The 22967-nt window shown below is 41.9% G+C and overlaps 1 protein-coding gene across 1 annotated transcript in view; it reads left to right on the top strand.

The window, feature by feature from the left end:
* The window catches only part of cntfr (ciliary neurotrophic factor receptor), a 244536-nt gene that overhangs the window by 31309 nt on the left and 190260 nt on the right, over positions 1–22967 (top strand). The window contains exon 2 of the mRNA XM_030085403.1: positions 10128–10168. The gene's annotated coding sequence lies outside the window, so the exon portion shown is untranslated. The remainder of the gene's footprint in view (positions 1–10127; positions 10169–22967) is intronic.

Consider the following 22967-nt stretch of genomic DNA (forward strand, 5'->3'; position numbering starts at 1 on the left):
TGTGTTCCTCAGCGTGTCTTTACCAAATCTGTGGAACATCTGCAACAGTCATCCAGCTGCCAGCTTGGTGTTGCTGTGATCATATGTCTGCTGCACTTTAAATGATCAGGTGATGTTTTTTTTACATTTTAATAGATGGAATTTTACTTTTTTTTTCATGGTATTTGCAGTCAATAGAAAAATACGTATGGTAATGTTGATGAAAAAAACATTAATGATTTAATCTGTGGCATTTTGCCATAATTGATTTTAAAAATATGGTGATAAATCTAGGAGGTAAATTACCAAAAAAAAAGCTTCCCGCTCCTGCCAGACAGTGAACAGGATGGAAAGTGGAGCAATATTTTATTTTCTACTATATTCACAATTCCTTCTTTCCTCCCTTCCTGCCTCCCCTGCTTACTTCACTCCTCGCGTCCTTCCTTTGCTTCCTTCCTTCCTTCTCTCATCATTCTCCAGTTCTATCCTTTTTGTGTCTTGAACTTCATAATGACAGGTGCAGCATTGTATTCCTAAGAGATAGTAAGTAGAGCTGAGGATATAATTTTTTCACATTTCTTCTATTATTCGCGGATCCTGGAAGTAAATCTCCATTAGAAGTGTTTTTTTTTTTTTTTTTATAAAACCTGACAGATGACAGATGTCAATACCCAAACTCAGCTCAGTCCCTCGCCAATAAGATTCACCAATAAGATCCACCATACATTTCAAGGGAGGAGAAACACAAATGCAATGTGAGGAAAAGTAAAACACAACCAGAACATCCAAACAGAAAAATATGAAAACACACAAGAAATACATTTGAAAATCAGTCAAATGCACTCTTTAAAATATATCCAAAGTCAATTCCAACAGAAAGCTTCGAGTTTCTCCACATTTATTTGAACTCATTGTGGTTGATACATATCTTCAAACGAATACCTGCAACAACTCAGTGCTGATATCATTTGACTGAATTTTTGTAGAATATATTGCTTTTAACCTTCTCTTCCTGAGCATCTCTACCATTTCTTCCCCAAGCATCAGGATTTCCAATGAATGTCCCTTCATCCTCTGTCCTCATTTCCCTACAAAGTATTGTCAGCTGTCTGCTACACGCTCGCTCTCATCCATTAGGTAAAACCCCTCAATTCATTTTACCTTATATCTTTCCTCCGACGGCCTCCCGCTCCCTTCTCAAAGCACATCAGACGGTTGTTATCTCTCTGCAAGAGGCGAGAACACAATCTCGTTTTCAGTTTTACCTCCACCGCCCCCCCCCCTCCGCCCCTCCTGCTTTGACTTCATTTACACGTGGCGGTGCAGAGGTGGACGCGGCAATGAGAGGAGTCGAGCGTCCCCTGAACGCCCCTCGGGGGGTTTCACTCTCCTTCTCGTCCTTCTCTCTAACTTCAGGACTCATTATCTCCGCTTTACTATTCTGTTTGTCACCCTCGTAGCTTTGAAGATTTTTTATCACTTAAGACATTTGGTAACTCATTTTTTCCCCACTTTATTTGTAGTATAAAATTTTGTTGGCGCTTGTCACCTCGTTTTCAAGGAAAGGTGTAGAAGTTATATCTAACCTCTTTGTCCTCGATGTCTCATCTTGAGAAGTGAATGTCTAGCAAGTGGTTGTGTGATACACAAGTCCTGTAACCTTTCCATTCACCAGCTCTTGTTTGGGTATTGTCCTTATAAAGTTCTGCTGATTTATTGGTTTCCACCTTTCCCAACTCAAGACTGCATAATTCACCAAGGAAATGAGGCCACGGAAAAAAGAGAATGTGAAAATAAAGAGGAAAATCATGACATTTAAAAGTAGATATTCCTCACTGTGTTGTATTTTCTAGAAGTTAGAGATGGCTCCTTGACACGCTGGATTTATGCTGAACACGTTTGGTGATTCTGACAGGAAATGTAGTGCTACACGGTAAAAAACCAAAAAAAAAAAACAAAAAAAGGAAGAAGAAGAAGAAACAATACACCTTGAATATTTCTCGGTAACAAGCAACGACAGCTTTCTTGACATTTACATTTTTCTGTCGACTTTCTAAGCACAAGCGAAGCGTCCTGATTCTGCTTGTGATCTGCCGGAGCCTGACACTAAATGAACTCTCTCGGAGCCAGGAGTGAGATTTGGGCTGCGGAGTTCTGAGCTCTGCTTTGCCTTCAATGCGTTTCATTATTGACACTTCCTGCCAGGAGTTCCTGTGGGCAGCAAACGCTGTCTGCTCATCTCTGTCCATCTTTGACCTATTTTTCTTATGAAAATGTACCATAATCTTACAGCACACAGCTTTGAGTCAACCCAGAATATACCATATTGGTCCAGATATGACCAGACGTTTTCATTCCTAGATATACACCTGAAATATCTCCAAATTACGGACGACATTCTGAAAACACCCCAACTCAGTCTCCATGGAAATGTCATGTGGATAAACGCCAACATTTTCAGTGTTTCTGCCATTTTTGAGTGAATGGACATTGTTTTCAAAATGTTACCGTGTAAATGCGAAATCTTTCGGAAACAAATGTAAAAATGATGCATTTTCACAGTAAACATATTTTAAATGGGGCCTATCAATTCATTTCTTGTAACATCATACCAGACCTCCTCCTGTAATCAAAAAGTACTTTTTAATGACAATACCCTTTTAAAAGAACATTTATTGCATTTTTTTTTTATTTGTTGCAATTTGCTGTCGTATTTTAATTAAACTCGTCATACCTAATCACAAAGGTATTTCTTAATTAATGCAAGAGTCACAAAATAATATGACATGGATCTGTAGTTCTTTATCATGTAAATTAAAAAAAAAATGCATTCTTCATCTGTGGAGTGATTATTGCATAAGTTTCAACAGGCACCACGTGAGTTAACTTTCCTTTGCAATTGTCAGCACACTCAGCAACTCGGACTCAGTCTATTTTTAGATTTGGTAGAATTCTGAATAGGTGACACTAACAGTAGCTCCAACCTGAAACAGTAGTAATTGTATAGATTGTTCAGATCCTCCATGCTGCAGGGTGAAAGAGGTGCTGAGCTCATCTCCAGTTTTGAATTTGTAGCTTCTTTGCAGTTAAACCAGCACGCTGTGTCGGTTATACAAGTTTGGGGAGAGGTGGACGTAAACCGTTGGAATGCTTCCTGGGGTCTGGTAATTCCAGTTTTCATTACGTGATTGTATTGTGAGAAATGAAAATGTCAGACGCTGCTTCCTCTGGTCTCTGTGCAACGGATCCCACTATTTATGCCCTGTCCACGCTTTTGTCCAACATTCAATTGTATGAGCATGCGTCTGCGTGTGTGCAAATAAATTCAATGCAGAGCCCGCTGGAGCTTGTGTGCTGCAGACAGGTGATTGGGTTCAGCATTGACTAATTGTCGACCTCAGCTTGCTGACCTCTGTCTTGAGCGCCGTCTTGGGCACGATCTGTACAGCCCTTCAGTGTGTGTCCCTGTGTGAAACCGAGCAAATCCAGCTGAAAGGACACTGTAAATTAAGCTTTTTAATTATCCAGACTTGGGTGAGTCCGTGAAACTGACCACTTTACCTTGGATGACCTCATTTAACAACAAGGACAATGTTGGTAGATCTGTTGAGCTGGAAAGCTCTGAAGATGAAAGGAGAAATCAATCTCAAACAGGAATGGCTTGAAGACGTTTACGTTTGAGATTTCAGAGATGATGGTCACGTAACCACTGCTGTTTTCGAAATGGGCTGTGAAGATCTCAAAGGGCAGGTACATCATAACCTGACCCGCATTCATGTGAATTTAAGTAAGACATCTTATAATTAGGAATTCTAATAATTAGGAATTTCCTGTTATTGATTATCTTTAGTAGTGATCTAAGAGAAATAAACATTTAGCGAAAACCACGATTTATTTTGATATAACAGGAGCTTACATGCTTAATAATTGTCCAAATAAAACAATTCAAGTATTGGTAAGTTAATGTTTATTTCATCAAATAGCCAAAGTTTTGTTTTCTTTGTCAATATTAAAAAAAAAAAACTTGTTTTTTGAATACGCATCAGCCTGTGAACTACCATAGTAACAGTCGGCTTCAGGTTTACTTTTTCAAGCGTCAGTGGCAAGCTGTTATTGCAATTTGGGTGTCTGTTTACAAGGCAACGGTGCTCATTGCCACTGAAAATGCTAATTTGTGAAAATGCTCCAATTCCATGGAAATGGGGGAAAACACATTTTCTGAACAGCTGCTGTTGTGCATGTGCACCATGACTGGAGTAAACAGTTCTTCTGCACGTGGGTTAGCAGGGACAGTAACAATAATGGCGGCCTCCAGAGTATCATGATTCCCAGTTCATGTTTTTCTTGAACTTGGTAGTTTTGTCTTTGAAGTATGAAATATTGAACTATGAGATGAAACTGCAGAGTCTCAACCATGAATATGGCTGCATGATGCATAAAACCTGAAATGCTTCCAGCATGAAAAGGAGATGTTTTGGCATGTAAATATCAAAAGCCAATACTGCATGATAGCAAAATAAACTGTTAGCAACTTTAGAATTGGTTTAAACATACTTCTAGTTATTTTTTTAATGAGCGGTCAGCACACAAGTTAAGAACAACAAAACTGTTTGAGCAGTCATTTGCACGGTGGCTCATTATCACACTGGTAATAGTTTTCTCTGTTCTTATCACTGTGGTGGAGAGGCCTCTTTATCCTTTTCACATTTTTATGAAGTGGATTAATAGGCGAAGTGCATCTGTTTGTGTCTGTGTCTCTTCCTGTTTTCATCCCACCTCAGTGTAAAAAAAAAAAAGAAAGAAGACTCCAACCCATTTCAAGGCAGAGTCGGGTGACACTTATGAAGCACATTATGAGGCTTATTGTCTGAACTCTCATGCTCTGCTTTGCTCTCTAACCTCTGACATCTTAACTGTGGAGTTATAAGGTTTTTCTATGCAACGCCATATTTACTTTTTCATTTATTTCAATTTCCAAACCAGCACTTGAGGGTTTTATGCCAATTGTTCCCTAATGTAAATTTTTTTATGTCATTTAATATCACATATATAACAGCGTTCCAAATCAGAACTACTAAACATTTTGTTCCATATAACATTAACTGTATAGAACGGGAACCTATTTTCCCCGTCCTCGATCTTTCCATCACTCTGCTTTGTTTCAGCGCATTGTCTCTCAATGTAGCTTCACTACATGTCATAACATGGCTTTAGGCAACACCTGTCAGGAAAAGGTGTTAGATTAAAGATTGTTGTGTTTTCTCCAGAGCGCTTTGATGAAATGTCTTCAAAAGCAGTGGATGCGTTCACTTACACCTAGAGACAACTGAATATGTTTATATAGAGAACGTGAAAATTACTGTTATCATTAGTTTACCCAAGATCTCAACAAAAGCTACATTTAATACTTTTTTTGTATTCATTAGCTATTTATACTCCATATAATCGGACAAACACTAATCCGACTTCTAGTTGATAAAGTCCCGTAACTGCAGGCAAGTAATTGAACGTTATCCTATTAAATTACAATAAACGTGAAAACAAGGCATAGAAAACAGAAGAGCACCTTAAAAAATCCATTAATTTAAGACTTCCTTGCTTTGGTTGGCTTCATGCTGTGCTGTGCTGCACGTACCTAATTCAGTTCCGTGGGAATTTCCATCACGTATTCTTCAAAATAAACTAACAGGCCAACCTGTTTTCTGCAGCTTTGCCTCCCACTGAGCTCATAGTTAAATTCCCTGTCTCTCCATGCTCCTTTAGCCTTCATCTTCTTAACCTGATCCCCCGGCTTGCTAATAATAGCCCCGGCTCCGACAGAACCGGCGGGGGAAACAGAGCAGACGGGGTGAATTGGGGGGACTGCTGGCTGAATTCACATCGGATCCCGCGGCCCTCAGGACTTCTGTTAGCCCATATTGATTTATAGTAGTAATCCTGCCAGGGTAACCTTTTAATTCCGTGTCTTTATTTTTAGTCTGTATGTGCGAGGCGGTGCTTTTATACCCGAGCAGCGCTTCCCCTCAGGTGGCCGGCTAGTTTAGAAATAAAATGCAAACGTTTCCCTTTCTGTGGAATCGCTGCGAGCAAGGCTCAATCAATGCATACATGCCCGTGCTGGAGTCAGTGAGAGGTGACGTGCGCCATCAGTCACACCGTAAAGGGCACGGGCTGGTCGGAGCTCGTCCCTGGGAGCTTATTTCTGCTGAAAACGAATGCGGTGGCACACGCGGCTGTGTCTGGGGTGCATTATGTGTGGCCGGCAGAGCAGGCAATCTTCCATATGTCTACCATATCTCCAACCCAGAATCAGTACGTGCAGCCGTGACTTCCGCGTTTCTGCCAAGATTTGGCCGAACACCGGAGAGGGAAAAATCCACCCACGCTACGGCGCTACGGCGTTCTGATTGAATATTAATGCGAGGTAATGATAAGTGTGGGGTTTTGCTGTCTGTGACTGAGGATCCGGAGTGTTGAAAAGACACACGCTGAGTACATAATTATCTCTGAGAGTCATCTCTCTCTGTTCAGACTCTCATCTCTACATTTCAATCCCTCATTCTGTCGTAGATACTGTAAATTTAGCAGCTTCTCTTCTTCTCTTTCAGCTTCCCCTGCATAATCATCTGAACACTCTCCACATAAATAATTTTTCGCCTGACCTGCTAACACTGTCAAACGTCCTATCTGGAGCTGCGTTGGCCTGAGGGATTTGTTTTTTTTCCTTTGGTTGTTTTTTTGCTGATTTGCTTGGTCTTGCTGCGGGTTGTTCGCCTGTCTTTTAGTTTCTATAAAGTTGTTGTGTGTGTGATTTCCTTTGTGTGTTCTTACCCGGTGTGAAATCCCATTGTGTCATCCGGAGAGTTCAAGAACTGCTGAATTGGAAAAGTGCATCTCGTGTCAAGGCCTGGAAGAAAGGTGAAAATGGGTAGAGAGATGTTTGCGGGACGATGTATGTGCATGTAAGAGCGGAAAAGCAAAGGCATAGGTATGAAAAACAGAAACTGAGAAAGGGAGATCGGGGGCCGCAAACAAGAGGACTTCGGCTGGGAGATGGAGAGAAAGCGTGTACTTGTCTAAAAGGTGATGCTTCACATGATGGCATGTTCTGCTGTGTTGCATCAGTTCTCCTCCAAAACCCTCGTCTCTTTTTTTTTTCTTTTTTTTCTGCTGCTTTTCCCCCCACCAACCAAACACACGAGTTTTCAGGGAATAAATAAATAACCTTTAGGCCACCGATGCCTCTGGGTGAACTACGTCGGCTTTGACACACCACCAAAAAAAAAAAAAAAAAAAAAAAAAAAGCAGTGAAATAGATAACAAGCAAAACATCCTATAACCGTGACGCTGAGGTCAGAATTTCTCTGCGGTGTGGGAATCGTAAAGATTCCAACAACGGAATGAAGCTAACAGTAAAAATAGTGGAGAATTTTATATACTCTGTATGCAATTCATGCTTTGCCATATTGCAAAGTGCACAGATAAATCCTGGTTATACTGGGGGTTACTCAGCGATCGATTTACGTGGTGAGGCAATGACTCGTGTTTTCCTCTCATCCATATTAAGAAACATTATTTACAACCTGCACATCCTCGATGCTGTTGCTCCAGCCAATGGTTGCTCATGACTTGGATCATATTAAGTATTCTCAAGGCCAGAGAATGCAATAATCTTTGTGAAGGTGGTCAATGAAAAACTCATTTTACTTCTCCCGAATGATGTCAATCATACTTTACTTTTCCAGTATTCAGGAAATCAGTTTCTTCGTATATATGTTATTATTCCTGCAGTTTAAATCCAGTGAAGACACACTACTGCAGTCACAGAGAACACTGGGCTAAGGTGGATTGTTGTCCGCTTCCACAGAAGGGGGTTAGATCCAGAAGATGGCTATTTGACTGTCTGCGTCTCAGTGTGAGATCAAACATGATCATTGAGTGTTGACAAAAGTGTGGCTGGAAATGATGCACAGGGATGAGTCTGGAAAAGACTTTCAAGCAAAACTATTGTCAGAAGTTGAAGGACTGAACTACAGTGACGCTTGTTGACTTGAAAGACTCGGTTGCTGACTTTGGCCTGGAGTATTTTTTGGTTGTTATTTATGTCTAATTGAAAGGCCTTCGATGAATCATTAACTGATAACATGCATCTTCTTGAGAGTGTTACTTACAAAATGTTTTTTTTTAGGTTTGGTTGGTTGTCAAAGTTTTCATGACTCTCCCCTCTTTCCGTTAATTTCTCTGGACTAGGGAAAAACAGACACCAGCTTAACGCTTGTTTCTCTGTCCTGGAACCAGTTGTTTAACTATCAAAACACATCTGGTTTAAATATTGGTCCTGTCCCAGAACTAGCTCCAGGTCCTTTCAGGTTTAGAACTCGTAACCAACACATCTAAGAAGTTAACGTCGTTGGTTTCAGTCGTAACGACTTGAGGTATTGAGGTTCTAATTTTATCAACACGGATAGCATTGGTAGGCTGAGCAGCCTGGAGGAGTAAATGTTGACTCACTTATACTGATCAACAATCTTTCAGCCCGACTATATACTATAGCAGTGATGGTTAGATTGACTGTTTGCTGTGCATTTACTCGGATGACACATGAAATTTGAACGACTTGCAAAGTGAGACCTTCAGCTCTACTCTCCTGTGTTTTTTCACGGTGAATCACCTGATATTTTTCTCTCCTGTATTCAGCTTTGATGAGTCTTTGAGTCACTATTTGAAGGCGAATCTGCTCCTTTCAATGTATTTTGTGGAATGTTTTTTTTTTTTTTTTTTTTTGCTCTCTGTTCGTGAGCTTTTATAGGATGGACACTAGACTGCTTCATCAGGGCGTGACGCGGCCGCAGTAACAGCCGTGTTACGGCGCTGCAGATTTGTCTGATGTGCATGGCGACTTAAATTGGCATGAAGTAGAGCTTGTGTGTATGTGTGTGCGCGTGTGTGTGTGTGTCTAGCAGACAGTGTGAGAAGCGTGTAATAGGCTCACCTGTCCCCGGCTGCAGACTGATGGGCAGGTGGAGAGAATGGAAACCAGATGGAGGGAAAAAAAAGGGTGGGGGGGGGGGGGGGGTGGGGGGGGGTAGTGAATGCACAGAGCAGATAAGACTGCCGTAGACAGCCGATGGGCTGGATGCATTTAGATCCTGACTTTTCCCATATTGTTGGTGAGTCCCTTGGCATTGATTCATACGTAATGTCTTTACAGTATGTTATGTTTTTACGACAGTGAGATTTAACACAGTTCACATGTATCTGCCTTTTCTTCCAAGGATTGAACGGTTTTGTTGTTGTCCCCCCCCCCCCCCCCCCCCCCCCCCCCCGCCGCATTGTGTTTCTTCTTTTAATGGTACTAATCTAATTCTCTTCAAATAAAGGCCAGTGTTGATCGCCATTGTGATGTGTGGGTAGCCGATTGAACCAACTCACAAGGCTTGTGATTGCTTAGCAGAAAAGTTAGGAAATAGATTATTTATTTTATTGCTTTTTTTTCCCCCTCACTTCTCTGTATGTCTTTATGTTAAGTGATTTTATGAAGAATACAGGGAAATTATGATGAATCAAGGTTTTGTGGACGATGGTTTCTCGTTTTGCCATGTAAAATTCTGAAATGCGAAATGTTATTTCAGAAGAGTTCTCCTTCATTGTAATGCTAGTAAAATTAAACACTGTTTTTAATTTTGTTAAGTCTGTGATGGTAATGTATCTTTTGCATTTAGTGAAAACAACCAATTACTGATTACTCCACAGCCGCCTTGCTGAAAGACCAAAAACATTATATCTCAGCTCTTATAAACTGCATTTGACCACACTTCAAAAAACTGAACTCTTTCCCAAATCTATTTTTCTTTTTCTTTCTGGGGAGAGAGAAAATCTCATCATCACTGATAATGGTGACAGCTGCTTTGTCGAAGCAATCAGCTCGCAGGAACGCACTCGATCCCTAAATCGAAACTATGGCTGCCACTACAAAGAGTTTTGAAGTCTGCAATGATCTCACTTCAGATTCTTTTGATTTGTTACAGCTTTGTTGTATCAAGACCTTATTTTTACTTCTTCATTTTTCTCTTCACGTTGTTGTTTTCTGATCTCAAGTCTGTTACATACACTGTCTAACCCAAAGTTTCTGTTTACATGTTGGACAGGGTGAAGAGGAAGACTGTGCTGACGTGTTGCCTTGTCCAAGGTAAGCTTATTTAAAATGTGTGAAATCTGTACATTTTATGAAACCACTGGTGCTGAAATTACAGACTTTAGATGTCACCGACTGCTTTTGCTATTCACAATGACTTCCTTGTGACGTGTGCGATATTCGGTTTTCTTCTTTTTGTAAACCGACGACATGTGTCACTCTCGATCTTTCCTTTCTTTGCTCAAACATACAGCACGTACTTTAGGATCGTAGTGAGAATAAATCAATAATGAGAGCCATGTAAGTATAAAGACGGTCTCAGCGTTTCCTTTTTGGCACATGTGAAAACATGAGGATAGTCTGCTGAAGCGCTGACGTTTATATCACGCTGATCTTAGTTGATGTGTTTGTGTAAAAAAAAAAAAAAAAATGTTTAACGGGTTTGCCACATTTGAGAAAAGTCTGTCCTTCCAGTATGGTGGTCTCTGCTTCTGTCAGTAGCATGTCTTCGGCTGCATCTGGTCACCGTGGTGACATGCATGTGTCAGCAGCAGTGTGTGTGTGTGTGTGTGTGTGTGTGTGTGGAGCAGAGCGGCGGGCGTTGAAAGGACTCCACACAGCAGTATAGGGTTCCTCTGTCCAGAAATGCCACTGACCTCCACACATACACACACACACATGCGACCAACTGTAGGCAACAAACAGACTTTACACACACACACACATACACACACAGGCATGTGCACACCTACACACACCCCGATAGGAAATACGCAGACGACTACGGACACACACGTAGACAGATATCCAGATTCCAGGGAGGCCACTGCCTGTGCGTTCACACTGACAGCTCAGGGCTATAAGGTTACACATCGGGAAGTCCGTGCCCGTCGCAGCGCTTTGAACACTAATAGTATGTGTACACACTTTTACTCACTCCAGAACCCCGGAGCTAAAGTTTAACGCCGTTCATTTGGAACTGCAAATAAATGTCTTGCATCCAGTTTTCACTGATTTATTTTCTTATACATACAAGATTGATGATATTTGCATGCGGAATTAGCAGAATGCAAATGGTCGTTCCCTCGGCAGCCGCGGCGGGGAAATGGGGAAGTGGCGGGGCCTCGCTTTGGGGCAACTCGGCTGTAGTTGATGAGTGAAGAGAGAAGGTTCGTCACTCCCCTCCTCCCCCTAAAGCAGGCCTGGGGAATTGATCCGAGGACACGAGCGACCGCAGAGGCTTTAGGGTCGCTGCTGACGAACAGGTGTGACACAATGCAATTACAACGGCGGTTTTCTTCTTCGACGCAGTCGTAATTGAGTTCAAGTTCAGGAATTTATGGTCCCCGTCGGGACGTTTGGCTCGCAGCGAGGCATATGTCATGTTGCATAATCACAGCAAACAAAGAGCTGATGCTCAGAAACGCAAGACATATTAAATGAGTTGGAAGGAGGGAAGGCTCGGGAGACGGGGGCTCAGGAGCCCAGCAGGTCCAGATCGGTTCCAGGTAAGAATCTTAATGAGACCGCAGATGAATTATCGCTGCAATTGAGAGTCTTCTTCCTGGATATGTGATCTGTTTTCTAAGACCTCCAGCTTCATGCTGGTTTAAGGAGTTTAATGACTGATAAAGTCACTTTGCTTCAGTCTCAAAAACAAAACTGCAGCAACAATTAGACCAGTGTTGGACCCCAGATTTTTTTCCCCTTTCTTTCCTGACATAATTGTCGACAAGCCACTTTAACATTGTGACACATTAATTTTGAGCCTGTAGAGGTCACAAATGGGGTTTTGTGCTCATTACAAAGTAAAATTAAAGCAAGGAAAAATACAGTGGTGCAGACTTTTTGTTCTCCAATAATAGAAGACGATTGAGTGAAATTAGTCCAACAGGTGACTGGATGTAGCACCGAGTAATGCAACATAATAAACAGATTAATATATGAGGCAACATAGCAGGACTTTTCTTATTAACTTACAGCACAGTTTTTTTTACCAAAATATGTTTTTTTTTTTCAGCTGGGACAGCCTTTTTTCACTAGTTCACAGTGACCAGGTTATTTACTTATATTTGTCAACAGTCTTGTCATTTCAGCAGATTGCCTATTTTGAAAGAAGTATTTTTCCATAAAGAAAACATTGTTATTTTGAAAGTTTTTGCATTGGAATTGTCCTGTTTATTTTACCTTTTCTCTCAGTGAATAAACTCATACCTACTTGTTGCATTGAGCTTGAAGTGTCCGTGTGCAGTTTCTGTCGAACGATTTGAACTTATTGTCTGTGACCTTTGATGACGGCGAGCATTCTCAGTGTCAAGGTTTCCTCCATGACGGGGCAAGTGCACGCACCCCCTGCTGTTCGGAGTCTGTGTGTGGGGGTGGGCGGGCATCAGTAATGTGAGAGTGTGTGTTTTGATCCCTCTGGGTCGCCCTGTCGCCAGAATCACCTTCACACACACACGCACACACACACAAACACAGGCACAGTTGATCCTGCTCACGGAGCCATTCACAGTGCACGCATGAACACTTTTTTTTTTTTTTTTCCAGATCATATTGACATTGATTTGTCTACAATGTGCCCTGTACCACTTCCTAATTTGCTTTGCTAATGCACTTTGGCACAAAATTGACTTTGAAATGGACTTTTAGGTTTGCAATTATGCCAAGGTTACTATTTTATTGTACCCTCGCTCTGCTTTACGTGTGCGTGCCTGTGTCAGTTGTTCTGTCCTCTAGTGTTCACTGTGTTGTGTGTGTATGTGCATGCATGCATATACGTAAGTGTGTACACATCACCTAAGAGCCCGTCCTGCGATAATGGATTCAAAATGACCTGAGAGCTCTTCCAACTTCGCTCATTATGCCGAGCATCAGGATGTGTTTTTGTCCCTTTTCAGAAGCTAATAATATTTCATTTTGCCCACAGCCATCCTGAAAGAGTTCATTTAGCAATGCATATTTGGAAATGCCTTTTTTTTTTTTTTTTTTTTTCAATCGTTGAGACAATCCAATATTGGGTATCAATTAGAGGAGAATGCCATGGATGATACTGCAAGTTTTTGGAAACAAATGGTTTTTTTTTTTGAATAACTGTTTTAATTTGTCTCATTGATTTTGAAATAAGCACAAATCAAAGCATGATCTAGCTTCAATTTACTGCTTTTACGTTGAAGAAATCCTCCTCATGTTCTTTTTCATGACAATCTTGGATTTTTTTTTTTTTTTTTAACCGTAGATCTGGTGAATTTCACCCTTTCTCAGTTGGCTATTCACTTTTAGCATATCCCTCTCATATTTCATTTGAAGCCATGTATCAGTCTGCAATCCCAGCACTGCACGACGCAGAAGTGCTGACAAGGGAGTGATAAGCCAAAGAATTATATGAATGCGGCCGTGTCCTGACCGTGCTGACAAGACGTTCTTCTCCGGGCCCGCCGCTGTCGTCAGACGGCTCTGAAGACGGAGCCGTTTGCCGACGCTGAAATACACCGACGCTGACAAGCAATCGTGGACTCTGGCTTTATGAACTGTTGACCAGGGAAATGTGAGGCGAGAAAGGAAGAAGAAGAAGAAGAAGGAGGAAAAAAAAAAGTTTGCCACATCAAATTCACATGTTGACAAGCAAGGCTTGGCTGAGCGCTGAGGCCTGCCTTGCCCTTGTTGTCGCTGACAAGACGCTAGATGTTTGGTGACAAGCTGCTTGCTATTCCCCACCCATGTTAGCGCGGCTAAGGTCACATAGACATCTGTAGTCTGGGGGGGGGGGGGAAACTTGAGCCTATCTCTCCGGCAGGCTTTGCCGGCGTGTGCAACGCGAGAGCCAGTTGATAGGGATTAGCGGAGATGTGCGAGCACGGCTCCCCGGGATGGTCCCGCTTGCGGCTGGAGGTCAGCGCGCTGCGATGTCCACAAGCGTGTGTTTGTGTGTGACTCCGAGTGTGTGCATGTGTATTTGCGAAGCGGTGGGGGGTTAGGCCGGGATTGCAATGACAATGGAGAAGAATTTAAATGAGTGAAAAAAACGGATCAGGGACGTTTGCAAGGAGGATGGAAGAGGCTTTGGCGCCATTGTTATTCTTCCCCTTTGTCATTCGGCTCTATCTCTCTATTACAAATCCTTCACTCCGTGTGTGTCTCTCTCACTCCTGCCTGCCACATCTGTCTGCCTCTCCTGGTTTTATCCCGACTCCTGTCTTCCTCTCACTCTTGTTAATATGTCTAATTCTGAGGATTGCTGAGGCTCTTCCTGTCATGTTGTAAGATTCTGTGGGAGCTTTACCCCAGGATTGATGTGTCTTGATCTTACACTGTACCTGATCATGATTCTAAATAAATGAGTTATTCATGCACTCATCTTCAGTTTAACCAGAACAGCTTTCGAATATATAGCTGGTCTCTGTTGACTGGGGGCGGAGGTGGAGACCTGCTGGACAGATCGCCAGTCCATCACAAAGCAAACACAAAGGCACACATACACACCTGTGGAAACTTGGAGTCACCGATATATCAAATACATGTGTCTGGAGTTTGTGAGGAAATCCTGCAGAAAGGAGCCTCTGTGTGGCCTCCAGCCCACTGTGGATATGCTCTCACTCTGTGCTGTGAAAAATGATCACAGTGTGTTTCTACAAACTATAAAGTGAATTTCCATCCTCCAAAAACAATGTTGTTTATATCCCCAATTCCAGGTATAAGCCACTGGCTCCCTTAACTTTTATTATTGTGCTAATCATGATTTAGGTGAGGAAATTACCTGTAGAAAGTGGAATAATGCTATTGTTCTACTCATTTGATTTCAGTCGTAGGAAAACACGCTGGTCTCAAAACAGCTTTAACCAGCTTTGTGCTACTGATTTGTTCAGCTGATGCTTTGCTTCCTGAAGCTGTCCTTTGTTCCTGTCAGGGCTAATACAGCCACCAGAGGCTACCTGCTGGTACTGCCAGTGGTATGAATGTGGGATATCAAACGTATCCTTCATTTGCAGTGACAACAAGCCAGAACTGACATCAGGTTAGAGCAACTGTGACTCAAAAATCACAAAACGGGCACATTTGTGTTGATAGATACATAAGCAGAAAAGATTGAAATTGTTTAGTCAGTGCTAAATGTGTTTTCTGTTTCTGACAAACGATTTGGCCAATACCGCCAAAGGTTCCCTTATCTTTTCGCATCAAGTTTTATTTTAATACCTTTCTTTAGCAATGCTCTGTTTTGTTTTTCTGTTTTGCCGTGACTCACCGTTGCTTTGTGTCTCATCTGTCTCATATCAGGTTTTTTATTTATTTTTTTTTTTTCACCCCAGCAGCCTGTGGTCAAATGCAGTCCAGTTGCTAATATAACCACTCTCAAACAGGCCCATTGATTTTAATCACTTTGTGTGCGTATGTCACACACACACACACACACACACACACACACACACACACACACACACACACACACACACACTTTCTTTCCATATCTCCGTTTGTCTGCCCCCTCCCCACACCACCACCACCACCCACCATCTCTTTGCACTGTAGCGGCTCTAATTGCGATCAATTAGGAAACTTCAGAAGGCTGAAATCGGAGCTGTGACAAGGGGCATCCGCTGAGCTGGCAGGGAGGGAGGGAGGGAGGGAGGGAGGGAGGGAAGGATTGAAGGAAAGAGAGAACGGTGACATGGGAGTGGAAAGGGGAGGCTGGGAGGGGCACGGGGAGAGGAGCCCAAGTCGGTGTGGAGAGATGAGCTAATGGTAATAGCGTGATTGATGTGGCCACAGCAGCTGAAAGTCACATCGTTTTTCAAGCCAGGTATCGATTCCCGACAACCTCTTGTTAGCTCTGGGGGGCTGGCAGATTGGGCATGGCACTAGCATCGCCACGGGTAGGGGTTGTATTCCCATTTGAAATGTATGCTGCTACTCTGCTGAAAGGGGGGCTTTGAACAAAAGGATCATGCTCTAAATTCTGAGCATGCCAGCTGGAAAAAGACAGGGTTGTAAACTGATTTCAGAAAGCAGTGGCGCTGAAACGTGAGAAGACAATCAGGGATTTTTCTTGGTTTTATTTGTAGATTTTATTTCATCCAAGTGCACTGGAATCACTGCTGTGTGAAAACAACATACTTTCTCATTTTTGCTTGAAAATGTTTTTGTAAACAGATAGAACATGCAAACTGTGCACAGACAGCCCAGAAACAAACCGGGGTCCCTCTGGCTGTGCGATGAAAGTGCAACCCGCTCGAAACATTCCTGCAAATCTGGAGTGAAAATGATGAACGTGCCTGTTTGCAGTGGAAGCCGAGGAGATAAAGGCACCTGATAAAACAAAAGCTAGCGTCCCGACTTCCTGTTTCTCCCGGCTTTCGCTTGTTTACATACGCATTAACAAGACCCGGCCTCAACGGCAACCTCCAAGACAGCTTTGCTTGAACAGTCTTTTTTCCAAAAAAACAAGAAACTTCCAGTTCGAGTCAAGTATCCCCCACACGCTCCCACCCCAAAGGCACGGGCTTATAAATAGCGTTATAATTCGGACATTTTTTCTCACAGAGATCGGAGCGTGCTGTTGCCTTCAGCTTTCTGAGGCAACAGCTGTAAATGTTTGGCCCATTCTGCAAGGTCCATGTTGTTTCACACACAGCCCGGCTTACAGATGATGAAAATAAATAAAAATAAGCTTGCGGTAAATAAATGGAATGGTAATTTCCCAATGTTTCCCGTCGGCGGTACGGTCGCATGTTTGCCGCCGTGGGTTTGTTAAGTGTTTCTGCTCTTGATGCTCATACTAGGAGCTGGAAGCCCCTGATTTCTTGTTTAGCTGGCTTTTGCCGTGGGGCATGCAGACCCTTTTATCTTGTCACCCTAATGTGTGTGTATGTGTGTGTGAGGCAGAAAGAGAGGGAACAAGAGAGAGAGAGAGAGATAGCTAGTGAAGAGATAGGAGGATCAATACTAAGCAGTCAGGAGGTCTGCTACTCCCAAAGAGAGAGGGAACAGGACACCCAGCGAAGAGGAGAGGGAGAGAGTAACAGAGAGTGAGAGACAAAGGAGAGGAGAACGTGACGGAAGGGAAGAAACAAAGGGAAAGACGAGGTGGCAAATGATTGGATAGTTGGAAAGTAACTGAAGGGAGATGGGCTGGAGATGTATAATCAATGTGGCCAGTGCTGGGTGGACAGACGGGACAGACAGAGAAAACATGGGGCAGAATAATGCAAATGAACGGTTGTGGACGCTGAGCGAAGGCGTGAGGAAGACGGCAAACAGAGTTGTAAATGTGATGTAACAAGTGAATATCAAACTTGAGTGACGGCATTGTTTGCATGATGAAGTGATAAAAGGAGTTAATTCAACATGTTGGAAATTAAACCAGTGGATATGTCACGGTACATACAGTCAGATAGTTCCAATGATTACCTTCATTAAGTATTCTCTTATTCAATCCTGCATCCCAGCTTGTCCCAGGATATTATAATAGCAAAAAACTTTCCTTCTGACTCGAGCAGGTTCTTTAACCGACTACGTATAGAAATGAAATTAACATTATTGTCATTCCATGAATGTCTGAATTGACTGATCCCCGAGTGTCACAGGAGTAATCTGGGATACATACTGAAGTGTCATTGAGCTGAACAGGAAACCTCTCCCCTGAAAACCCCTTCGCGTTGGAACCGCCGACACCTTAAATGCGAATATCAAGAGAAATGTTCCTATAATGGAGAGATCACACATCTGGTTCCCTTGAACGTGCAAAATTTCCATCAAATCGCCGTCTTGTGTCATCATCATTGGGCATTGTTCCAGCCGAGTTCCTCAGGAATAAATGTCAGCCGGCGCTTCGCAGCGTTTTGCACTTGTTACTGAAAGTATCTCGTGCAGCAGGATTATCCGCTAATGGCGCTTTCTTTTTAACCCACGTCGTATATCTCACGGGCCTGAGTACAGTTGGTTAGATTTACACCCTGAACTCTGGCATCGCCAGTGCAAAGCAAGAGCTCCTCCTTATAGATACACCAACAACAAAAACAACAGACTACGGGTATTTATAGTGCAGGTTTTGATGCATAATTCAGCGAACATAAACATCGAATAAGTAGAGAAGCGTAACTGCATCCCACAAGATCTAAAAGCTTCGACTTGACACTCATAATGAATATTTAAACCCTGATGACCTGACTCTGCGTATGTAAATGATTTATTCTTCTCCCTCCCACGTGCCTATTTTTATACCTTTTGTCTTTTTTCCTTCCCCTTTAATTTCTGTTTCACCTCTTTTTATCTTCTCCCCTTTCTGCCATTGACATATATATATATTTTTTTTTCAATTTCTGACTCCCCAAGCGCATGAAAGTCGTCAACCAAAGACGGATAGCGATGACGTGTAAGCCTGCCAGCTGTGGAAGAAGCGGAAGACAGTAAAGCTAAAATAGAGAGAGAGAGAAAAAAAAAATCCTATGTGTGAATTATCTGTGAATATCATCAACTGTAATTATCGTTCTGCAGTGTGTTCCAGCCCGTGATGATTAAGTTTCTTAATGGGCTCTGGGAATAGTAGTATTTAATGTAGGGGAATAAAATGGGGAATAATACCCCATTATTATTAAATGTATTCGAGATGAAGAATTTCAATTGTGAGTTTCGTTATACTTGGGCCAATAATGACCCAGGTTCTTTAATGAAAGAAATGACTCTGAGGCATAACACAGTTTTTCACAATGAAGCAAAAGGATGTAATGAAACATCTCTTCCTGAATAATGCTTTATCTACTTTTTTTTTTAGCAAGGCTTGAAAAAGGCCATTTTATGCTTTAACACAGAATCGCACTAAATGTTTTTCTGATGCTAATCAGTGGGTCAGAACAGTGCCGGAGATTAAAGCCAAAGATGGATTGGAACACTACAGTGTTTTCCTTAAAATAGGGGCTGCAGTTATTACTTCAGGTTCTGCATTGATAATTTCTGTTAAAAAGTCACACAGACAATGGAAAGATCATCTTTAAGACAGTTTAGAAAAAGCTTTTTGGTGTTTTGTGTGTACTTCAGTAGTAAATTACTTTTTTTTTCTAGTCATCAACAGTTAGATGTCATTTTAAATTGGTTTAAACAAGCCCTGGTTCAAATGAAGTAGCCTCATGTTTAAACTGAAATAGATTTAGGTAGAAACCTTCTCCAGCTGGATGGTTGTAAAACTTCTGACCATTTTTGACACATTTTTGGTGCAAATGTATTGGTTGTGTGCTTTGATTACAGTTTTGAGAACAATGTTCATTTGCATGGAAAAAAGATGCTGTTTTGGAGAGTCTTCTGAAAGTCTGAAAGTTTCTCCTTGAGAGTTGTTTTCAAAAAGTCTGAGCACTGCTCTCGTCTGGATGGCGCCTTCGAAAAATTACACATGAAAGCGTCTTCAAGTTGTAGCAAGAAATTCAAAAGAAAAGTTTTGTAGTTGTTGGAATCAGACATGATGAAACATTGTGAGTGAGCTTGAAATTTGGGTTGATGATTTAGAATCGATAAATCGTGGTCGTCCACTGCTGTCTGCGCCGCAGTCCCGCTATATTTATTAGCCGTAACCTGCTACTGATCTCACGGTGCCTTTTATTGGAAGACAAAAGGTCATTTGGCCTTCGGGGGGCCGTCCAGACGGCCCCAGACGGAAGCTAAATATTTGTCTTTTCGTGCCTTCTAACGGGCTTTTATTTTGCTAGAATCACCTACAACAAACAGAATTGTAAATCAGCGCTTTTTTAAAAACGGACTCGCCGCAGGAAAAGAGCCTGAGTGATTCTTACAGCATCACTTTAACAGTCTGAGCTGTCTAATATTAGCCGTGCTCAGTAATGAAGACCAACAGCCTCGTTTATGGCAGAATGTGCCTTTGCAACCTGCATCCCTCGGTCGATCTCAAGGTTAGGGCTCACGGGGGGAGGAGAGGGGATCAGGTTACACTAATGCATCATGGCTGCTGGAGGACACGCGCGCACACGCCTCGTCACATGCTGTCTCACCTCATCTCTCTTCCTCTTCCCCACTCGCACACGCACGCGCGCAGCCTTGCGCAGCGATATCCCTGTGCGGGTCTGAAGCATGGCGGCGGCCTTGTGTTTCCGTGGCCTCGCAACCCGCAAGCCGTCTGCTGTCTTTCCTCTGGGCAAATCGCTTGTCTCCAAAAATAAACCCAAACCGTGTACGACTGCGAAAGAGGCGGCCGAGGGTTAAGCAGTGGCGGAGCGGTTAATTCCAATCAAAGCCCCTCTTTGATGCGATATTCAGGATTTTAAATGATCTGACTTGAGGCCGCTGAGTTGATATCACAGATCTTGCTCATGATTTGCTGTTATGTAGTTCACTTTAGGTTGAATTGGTTGAAGATTTTTGCATTGATTACTCTCGATGTTTTTGTTGATTTATCGTTCCCTTATAAGAATACGATAAATCAACCAGTAATAAAAATAACTGAACTGCACCCGTGTCCATTTCACCACTATTTCTGAGATTTATCGTTGGATTACTCACAGTTCCCATCCTCCCACCAGGCACAGTCTCCCAGTTACACACACAGCTACATTTCCTTGATATTAATTGTCTAAAAATAAAGCAGCGTTCTGACCCTTCTGGGTCTTCATCAGGGAAACGGCCAACAGAATAAAGAACGGAACATTTATCGCTTCCAAAGTAGTTACATCATGCTAACGTTATTAAATTCACAATATTATCAGTTTGTATATTTCTCTGATGAAAAACCCTTTTTCATCAAATTATTTTCCATCATTCTTATATAAAACATCTTTATTACCAGGGACATTACACTGATGCTCTGTTTGAACATTATTTTTGCATTTTTGTTTAAGAAACAGCAGCATTTTGAAAAAAGATGTCAGTTTCTGCAGAAGATGACATAGTCAGGGTTCCAGGCCATGAGTTGGTCATGGTCGCAATGTATTATTACAGAAAACGTACAGCAGCAACAATGACGATTTTGTGCACTTAATTTTTTTATTTTGGTTGGATTTGACTTGGCGAGCTGCAGAGCTCCCGAAACTGAAAACCTTTTGAACACATGGAACTGTATCTGGAGCCATGCTTGAACATTAGCTTCCCCTTTTCAATACCTGCTTGCATGTCAACTGCTTCCTTGTGTTATTTTAGCGAATTCACAAATCTGTTCCACACCATCTTCCTCCCACAAACTGGTGTAAATGTATTGGAACCGAATGAGTGAACCAGTGATGAAAACGACCCACAAAGCGCCCAGAATCCAGCTAATGTGTCACAGCAGCTCTACAATAATAATATGCACATCGTCAAAGCCCTGCAGTAAGAAGTGAAGTAACTGGGACCGTAATTTGCACATTGTCTTTTCTTTGCGTAACACTGTGCAAATCACATCATACATGATTGTCAATTTAGAAGATAGCCATGCTTAATCTTGATACTTTCATGAAATGATGACCGCTTAATTGAATGACAAACTGGCTTTTGATCACGTACAAGACTTATATACTTGCTTATCACCTCACTGTAAGTTCTGTTTTTAACCCATTGAGTTATATCAGTGGTAAATTTGGCTCCATATTAAAATGTAAATATGGATGTTATTCACTTCTAATTGCATGCAACCATTCCATATATATGTGAATGTGCACACACCCTCATTTGCTGTTTATAGATAAACTTTGAAGTATTAAGCATAATTGCTTGGTGACTGACTTTGATGATGAATCAATTTGCATTATTGTTAGTGTTGAATTTGGGGCTAATTAATTCAGCGCCTGTGATATTCACTCAACAGTGGCATTACGGAAGGTTACAGGACCAAGTATTGGATAATTTTTTGACCTTTCCTCCCTATTGTAGGAATTACACTGCCTTGGCTCATTAGCTAAATCTGGAAAGTAGTAGAATTTTATTTCATATTGATTTTTAACAGGTTCAGGCCAGTGCTTGCCATTCCTAAAGCTTGAGTTATCGCTGCCTTGTTTTAGAGGTCTGCATGCACGGGCGTGCATAAATCAAGTCAAATCACCGTCTCATTATCAAGCTGCAGCAGAGCTTGATTTCAACAATAAGGTGATTATTGCATGATTGCATTAACCTTATCCAGCCTAATTGGATGCATGCATGATAACGATGACATTTTGCCAAAGTGAACAAAAGCTTGGCGTTACTCACCGTTCAGCCAGCGAGTTAATTTAGTCAAGAGGAGGAAGCGAGGAGCCGGTGCGTCATCGGGGCCGGAGTGAATATCCACCTGCTGATGGTGCAGTCCTCAGAGTAATAATGTATTCATCATGCTTCACTGTTTGTCACAATATGCCCAGAATGCAGTTCCTCATTAGGACACCCGAACTGACAAGAGTGTGCACTTGCAACTGTGCTTACACCCACACCCTTAAAAAAAAAATTAGGCCTTGTTTCCACTCTTTGTGGTTTTATTCAGACACATTTATCCATTTGTCCATTTGTCCATTAGTGGCAAGTCTGTTCACTTAATATAACTCAACGTTTTGACTGTCAACCCAATAAAATGCATTAAGAAATTACGATTTTTGATGTGGTTTATCAAAACTATGTTTACTCTTTCAAAAGTCCAAGTGCAAAACACTAAAACCTAAATAATGTGATACTGTGAAATACAGTAAACGTATAAAAACGACACTCATATCATGCTGTATCATATAAAGTAACACTGGACAAAAAGGAACTGCAGAAAGCCTCCTTATAAGCCCAAGTTACCTGAGGGTTGACATTTCGGTAACAAACTGCCAATTTGAACAGCAATGATAGGACTAACAGGACTGAGTTGGCATCCAGACAGGAGATATATTCTGAGCAGCACATTTCGCAGGGCAGCAGCTACTGCGAGGAA

The sequence above is a fragment of the Salarias fasciatus genome (assembly GCF_902148845.1).
Source record: "Salarias fasciatus chromosome 7 unlocalized genomic scaffold, fSalaFa1.1 super_scaffold_4, whole genome shotgun sequence".
NCBI classification, from domain to species: Eukaryota; Metazoa; Chordata; class Actinopteri; order Blenniiformes; family Blenniidae; genus Salarias; species Salarias fasciatus.